The sequence below is a fragment of the Ovis canadensis genome, chromosome 8 (assembly GCF_042477335.2).
Source record: "Ovis canadensis isolate MfBH-ARS-UI-01 breed Bighorn chromosome 8, ARS-UI_OviCan_v2, whole genome shotgun sequence".
Classification (NCBI taxonomy): Eukaryota; Metazoa; Chordata; class Mammalia; order Artiodactyla; family Bovidae; genus Ovis; species Ovis canadensis.
In genome coordinates, this window is record NC_091252.1 from 16743149 (window position 1) to 16751114 (window position 7966).

The following is a 7966-nucleotide window of genomic DNA, read 5'->3' on the forward strand; positions in this document are numbered from 1 at the left end:
ACACCTTCTAACACCATGCACAAAAATAAACTCAAAATGGATTAAAGACTTAAATGCAATGCAGGAAACTATAAAGCTCCTAGAGGAAAACATAGGCAGCACACTCCTTGACATAAATCACAGCAAGATCCTCTTGGACCCACCTCCTAGAATAACGGAAATAAAAACAAAACTAAGCTAATGAGACCTAAATAAACTTAAAAGCTTCTGCACAGAAAAGAAAACTATAAATAAGATAAAAAGACAGCCCTCAGAGTGGGAGAAAATAATAGCAAATAAAACAATTGGCAAAAGAATCTCCAAAATATACAAGCAGCTCGTGTAGCTCAATATCAGAAAAACAAACAACCCAACCAAAAAGTGGGCAGAAGACCTAAACAGACATTTCTCCAAAGAAGACATATGAATGGCTAATAAACACATGAAAAGATGCTCAACATTGCCCATTCTTAGAGAAATATAAATTTAATATACAATGAAATATCATCTCAAATTGTTCAGAGTGGATATCATCAAATGTTCTACAAACAATAAGTGCTGGAGAGGGTGTGGAGAAAAGGGAACACTCTTGCACAGTTGGTGGGAGTGTAAATTGATATAGTCACTATGGAACAGTGTGGAGATTCCTTGAAAAACTAGGAATAAAACTACTACATGATCCAACAATCCCATTACCAGGCATATACCCTGAGGAAACCAAAACTGAAAAAGACACATGAATCCCTACGTTCATTATAACACTGTTTATAATAGTTAGGGCATGGAAGTACCCTAGCTGTCCATCATCAGATGAAATGAGCTCAAATTCAGTGCTCTGTGACAACCTAAAGGGGTAGGATGTGGAGGGAGGTGGGGAGCAGGTTCAAGAGAGAGGGGCCGCATGTCTACCTATGGCTGATTCATGCTGGTGTATGGTAGAAACTAACACAATATTGTAAAGCAATTATCCTCCAATTAAAAATAAGCTTAAAAAGACCTCAACATTATAAAAAATGTAATTCATGTAGTAGTATATGTTAAGTCACATATATGATATATTTCATACCATTTTAAAACATGATATGTAATGTAAATTTTCAGAAAATAGATATAATGTATCTCAAATGTTAGTTGATTATTTTTTAATTTACAACACAACATTGTAAATCAACTATACTTCAATAAAAATGATGAAATTATAGAAGAGAAAAAATATTTTTAAGTTATAATTTTTTAGAAATGAGAAAAGATGTGTCAAAAGTCTTGATATTCAGAATCTTTAACTCAGTGGTGCCATGTCTAAACTCTTTCACAGGAAATAATATTAAATATGGCCAAAGAATTATACATAAAAATATGCATTGGAATATTGTTCTTTATAATACAAATTCAAAACAATCTAAATATCCAACAATAGAAGAATGAGAAATGTCCATGTCAATTATGGCAGTTCTGGATGATAGACTCATATGTGGTAATTACAAATGGTTACAAAATATTTTTAATATTTGCTGGGCAGAAGAACTGAATAGACATTTTCCCAAAGAAGACATACAAAATGACCTATAGGGATGTGAAAAGGGGAAAGCAATAATCTTTGGGGAAATGCAAATCAAAACCACAATGAGACAGCATCTCACACCTGTTAGAAAGGCTTTATCAAAAAGATAAAGACCTTTATCTGGCGAGGGTGTGGAGGAAAGGTAACATTGGGCACTGTTGGTGAAAAGGCAAATTGGTATAGCAACTGCGGAAAACAGCATGAATTTTTCCCCTCAACTTAAAAACAGAACCACCACATGATCAGCAATTCCATTTCTAGCTATACATCTGAAGGAAAAGAAATCACTATCTGGAAAAAATATCTGCATTTGCAAGTTCATTGCAGTATTATTTACAATAGCCAAGATATAGAAACAAAATAAGTGTTCATCTATGGATAAATGGATAAATAAAATGTGATATATATAAATAGTGAAACACTATACAGTCATAAAAGAGGGAAATTGTGTAATTTTCAACAACATTGATGGATCTAGACAGTATTATGCTAAGAGAAATAAGTTAGATAGGCAAAGATGAATATTGTATGATCTCACTTAAATGTGGAATCTAAAAAAAACTCATATTATGTTAGTGCAAATGTAATTGTGGTTTTTGCATTGTTGAAATTTGTCATTTGATATTGGAATATGTTCTCAATAAATGTTATGTTATACATCATTTTAATGCACATTTATCACTTCATGTTTTTTGCTAATGACTTATTACTTGCTGCTTATTTTACATTAATATTTATTTTAAGACTATGAAAATGATGGCAGACAAAAAGCAAATTTGAGTGATTTTTTTACTTGAGCTCAAAATGGGTCATAAAGCAGCAGAGACAACAAGCAACATTGACAATGCATGTGGCCCAGGAACTGCTAGTGAATGCACACTGCAGTGGTGGTTCGAGAGGTTTTGCAAAGGAGAGGAGAGCCTTGAAGATGAGGAGTGTTAGTGACCTGCCATCGGAAGTTGACAACGGCAAATTAAGAGCAATCTTCAAAGCTGATCTTACAACTACGTGGGAAGTTGCTGAGGAACTCAACATTGACCGTTCTATGGTTACTCAGCATTTGAACCATATTGGAAAGGTGAAAAAGCTTGGTAAGTGGGTGCCCGCCGAGCAACTGCAAAAAAAAAAAAAAAAAAAAATCACAGTTTTGAAGTGTCATCTTCTTTTATTCTAGCAACAACAACGAACAATTTCTTGATTGGACTGTGACAAGCAACGAAAAGTGGATTTCATACGATAACCGATGACAACCAGCTCAGTGGTTGGACCAAGAAGAAGCTCCAAAGCACTTCCCAAAGCCAAACTTGCTCCCCAAAATGGTTACAATCACTGTTTGGTGGTCTGCTGCCCATCTGATCCACAACTGCTTTCTGAATCCTGGTGAAGCCATTACCTCTGAAAAGTATGCTCAACAAATCAATGTGATGCGCTGAAAATTGCACCACGTACAGCTGGCTATGGTCAACAGAAAGGGCCCAATTCTCCATGACCGTGTCCTACCGCATGTCACACAACCAACTCTTCAAAAGTTGAACACAGACAGTAGCATGGAAGCATATACACTACCATATGTGAAATAGATAGCCAGTGGACATGTGCTGTATGACTCAGGGAACTGACACCGGGGCTCTGTACCAACCTAGAGGGGAGGGAGGTGGGAGGGAGGCCCAAGGGGGTAGGGACACATGCACACATATGTCACTTGCCTGGTGGCTCAGATGGTGAAAAAGAGCCTGCAATGCGGAAGACCAGGTTCAGTCCCGGGGCCGGGAAGATCCTCTGCAGAAGGGAATGGCAGCCTACCCCAGTGTTCTTGCCTGGAGAGTTCCTCGGACAGAGGAGCCTGGCCGGCTACAGTCCACAGGTTCACAAAGAGTGGGACACGACTGAGTGAGTAACACACACATGGCTATTCGTGTTGATATATGGCAGAAATAAAGCCAATATTGTAAAGCAATCATCAATCAATTAAAAATAAATATACTTTTTTTTTAAGTTAAATGAATTAGACTACAAAGTTTTGCCTCATCCACCATATTCACCTGACCTCTTGCCAACCAGTTACCACTTCTTCAAGCATTTCAACAACTTTTTGCAGGGAAAACACTTCCACACCAAGCAGAAGGCAGAAAATGCTTTCCAAGATTTCACTGATTACAAAAAAATGGATTTTTATGCTACAGGAATAAGCAATTTTATTTCTTGTTGGCAAAACTGTGTTGGTTGTAATGGTTCCTATTTTGATTAATAAAGATATGTTTGAGCTTAGATATAATGATTTAAAATTCATGATATAAAACTGCAATTACTTTTGTATCAACTTAATATGCCGCAAATTTGGAAAACTCAGCAGTGGCCACAAGACTGGAAAAGGTCAGTTTTCATCCCAATCCCAAAGAAAGGCAATGCCAAAGAATGCTCAAACTACCGCACAATTGCACTCATCTCACATGCTAGTAAAGTAATGCTCAAAATTCTTCAAGCCAGGCTTCAGCAACACGTGAACCGTGAACTTCCTGATGTTCAAGCTGGTTTTAGAAAAGGCAGAGGAACCAGAGATCAAATTGCCAACATCTGCTGGATCATGGAAAAAGCAAGAGAGTTCCAGAAAAACATCTCTTTCTGCTTTATTGACTATGCCAAAGCCTTTGACTGTGTGGATCACAATAAACTGTGGAAAATTCTTCAAGAGATGGGAATACCAGACCCCCTGACCTGCCTCTTGAGAAATCTGTATGCAGGCCAGGAAGCAACAGTTAGAACCGGACATGGAACAACAGACTGGTTCCAAATAGGAAAAGGAGTACGTCAAGGCTGTATATTGTCACCCTGCTTATTTAACTTATATGCAGAGTACATCATGAGAAATGCTGGACTGGAAGAAACACAAGCTGGAATCAAGATTGCCGGGAGAAATATCAATAACCTCAGATATGCAGATGACACCACCCTTATGGCAGAAAGTGAAGAGGAACTAAAAAGGCTCTTGATGAAAGTGAAAGAGGAGAGTGAAAAAGTTGGCTTAAAGCTCAACATTCAGAAAACGAAGATCATGGCATCTGGTCCTATCACTTCATGGGAAATAGATGGGGAAACAGTGGAAACAGTGTCAGACTTTATTTTTCTGGGCTCCAAAATCACTGCAGATGGTGATTGCAGCCATGAAATTAAGCTTACTCCTTGGAAGAAAGGTTATGAGCAACCTAGATAGTATATTCAAAAGCAGAGACATTGCTTTGCTGACTACAGTCCGTCTAGTCAAGGCTATGGTTTTTCCAGTGGTCATGTATGGATGTGAGAGTTGGGCTGTGAAGAAAGCTGAGAGCCGAAGAATTAATGCTTTTGAACTGTGGCGTTGGAGAAGACTCTTGAGAGTCCCTTGGACTGCAAGGAGATCCAACCAGTCCATTCTGAAGGAGATCAGCCCTGGGATTTCTTTGGAAGGACTGATGCTAAAGCTGAAACTCCAGTCCTTTGGCCACCTCATGTAAAGAGTTGACTCATTGGAAAAGACCCTGATGCTGGGAGAGATTGGGGGCAGGAGGAGAAGGGGACGGCAGAGGATGAGACGGCTGGATGGCATCACTGACTCGATGGTCGTTGAGTCTGAGTGAACTCTGGGAGATGGTGATGGACAGGGAGGCCTGGCATGCTGCGATTCATGGGGTCGCAAAGAGTCGGACACGACTGAATGACTGAACTGAACTGAGCTGAATAGGCACAGAGAATAGGTGACTGCCAGAAGCATGAGGTGGGAGTTGGGAAGATGAGTGAAGGTGGTTACAAGGTATAATCTGTTAGGTATATAAATAAGTTCTAGGGATGTAATCTACAGCATGGTGACTATAGTTAACAATACTGTATTGTATTCTTGAAAACTGTTAAGACAGTTGATCTTAAAAGTTCTCATTACAAGAAAAAATGTGTACTTATGAGAGGTGATGGATGTTAATCAAATTTGTGTTGTGGCAATTATTTCACAGTATATACATGTTTCAAATCATTACATTGTACATCTAAAACAAATATAACATGATAGATCAACTATATATCAAACAGGCAAACAACTTATTTTAAAAGATGTTTATTGCATCTAAATCAGAAAAGAAGAAATAAAAATTATTTCTGTTTGCAAATGACATGATCTTTTGTGTAGAAAAACCTAAAGAGTCCAGACACAAAACAAGTTAGGACCAATAAACAAATTCAGCAGTTTTTGGATATAAAAATCGACACAAAAATCAGTTGCATTTCTATACATGAACAGTGAACAATCTGAAAAGGAATTAAGAAAGCAATTCTATTTACAATAGCATCAGTCACAAAAAAGACAAATACAGTATCATTCCATTTATAAGAGATATCTGCATGCGTGCATGCTAAGTTGTGTCCAACTCTTTGTGATCCTATGGACTGTAGCCTTCCAGGCTCTTCTGTCCATGGGATTTCCCAGCCAAGAATACTGGAGTGGGTTGCCACACCCTCTTCCAGGGAATCTTCCCGACTGAGGGATCAAACCCTGGTCTCCTGCATTGCAGGCAGATTTTTAACTGCTGACCCATCGAGGAAGTGTATGAGGTATCTAGGGTAATCAAATTCATAGACACAGAAAGTAGAATGGTGATCACCAGAGGACAGAGAGAGCAGGGAATGGGAGTTATTCAATGGTCTAGAGTTTCAGTTTTGCAAGATTACAATGTGAATATATTTAACACTACTGAAAAAGGACACTTGAAATAGTTATGATGGAAAAACTATTTATTTTGGAAAGCCTTTAGAATGTTTTATAAAAATACATATAATAAAATGAGATTAAATATAGAAATAAGAGAAGATGGAAAGTAGGACAGAAGAAATCTGAATAGAAAAGCATAAAATTAAGCTGGGAGTGAGTTTTGTCCACAGCGCGAATGTTGTAAGGCTTTGTACTTTTGATGCCAGGCTTTTCAGCAGTTACTGCCTACAAGGTGACTAGTTATATGATTCCTATAATCCACAAAAACGAATTTACAGTGTGCTCTCCACTAGGTAAAGAAAATGATATATATAATTTTAGAAAGAAACATGCTAAAATGTTTTTTTAAAAGGTTATTATTAGGTAATGGCTGTATTTTTTTTTCTTTATAGTTTCATATATTTTCTGAAATTTTCACAATTGGCTAATGACATCATTAGGAGAGTGCTGTCGTGTATCTTGATGACTTCGGTAGAAATTTGTTAAATGCCTCAAAGGGTGAAAATGAAAAAGTTTCACAGGTGCAAATCTAGTGCCAGATAAAACTGGCTTCAGGGAGAAAACCAGAAATTTTCAAGGACGAGGATTGGTCTCAGTGTGGTCGAAGGGCCCTGGGCCTTGTTCTCTGCATCGACGAGATTTACGAAGCCCTGGGTCCTTTATGGGGGTGGAGCGCTGTTTGGGTGAGGACAAGCAGTTCCTGAAACACAGGCTCGTCTCACAGCCTCTTGCCAAGAGTAAGAAAGAGGGTGCAGGAAGGTTCTGCGAGTGTGGGGAGACAGGGCTGAGGTTCCAGCACTTTTTTCCTCAAGGCAAGACATACAGTTATTGTTTGCTTTTGTCATTCTCTCTCAAGAACCCAGCTTTACACTCAGGCTGTGAGATTCCATTAATTCAGACAAATTTGGTGTAAAGTCAAATGGAAAGTTATGGAGTTTAATTTATGATTCTGACAAATGTTAATAGCTTTTGTGAGACACAATTTATACACCATAAAATTCACCCATTTAAGTGTATTATTAAGTGATTTAATATATCCTATACAAAGCTGTGCAACCATCAGCAAAATCTTTCTTCACTTCAAAAAGAAATCTCATATCTACTAGCAGACACTTCTCATTCTCCTCCATCCCAGCCCAGGTAACCATGAATCTACTTTCTGTCTTGAAAGATTTGCTTCTAATGCACATTTCAAGATAAATGGAATCATACAGTATATGGTCTTCTGTGAGTAGCTTCTTTCACTAAACATAATGGTTCTTTGAGGTTCGTTCATGTTGTATCAACCGGAGAAGGCAGTGGCACCCCACTCCAGTACTCTTGCCTGGAAAACCCCATGGACGGAGGAGCCTGGTGGGCTGTAGTCCGTGGGGTCGCTAAGAGTCGGACATGACTGAGCGACTTCACTTTCACTTTTCACTCTCATGCATTGGAGAAGGAAATGGCAACCCACTCCAGTGTTCTTGCCTGGAGAATCCCAGGGACAGGGGAGCCTGGTGGGCTGCCGTCTATGGGGTTGCACAGAGTTGGACACGACTGAAGTGACTTAGCAGCATGTTGTATCATATCAGTATGTTGTATCATTTCATGTTCATATCAGTATTTTATTCTTTTTATGGCTGAATAGTATTCCATTGTAGAGCTATACCATACTTAATTTATTCATGGATATTTGGATTATTATAATATTT

General features: G+C 38.4%; 1 pseudogene; it reads left to right on the plus strand.

Annotated features, from left to right (window-relative positions):
- The first annotated feature begins 2287 nt into the window (after nt 1-2287).
- LOC138445071 (histone-lysine N-methyltransferase SETMAR-like) lies at nt 2288-3788 on the plus strand (annotated as a pseudogene).
- Nucleotides 3789-7966: the final 4178 nt, after the last annotated feature.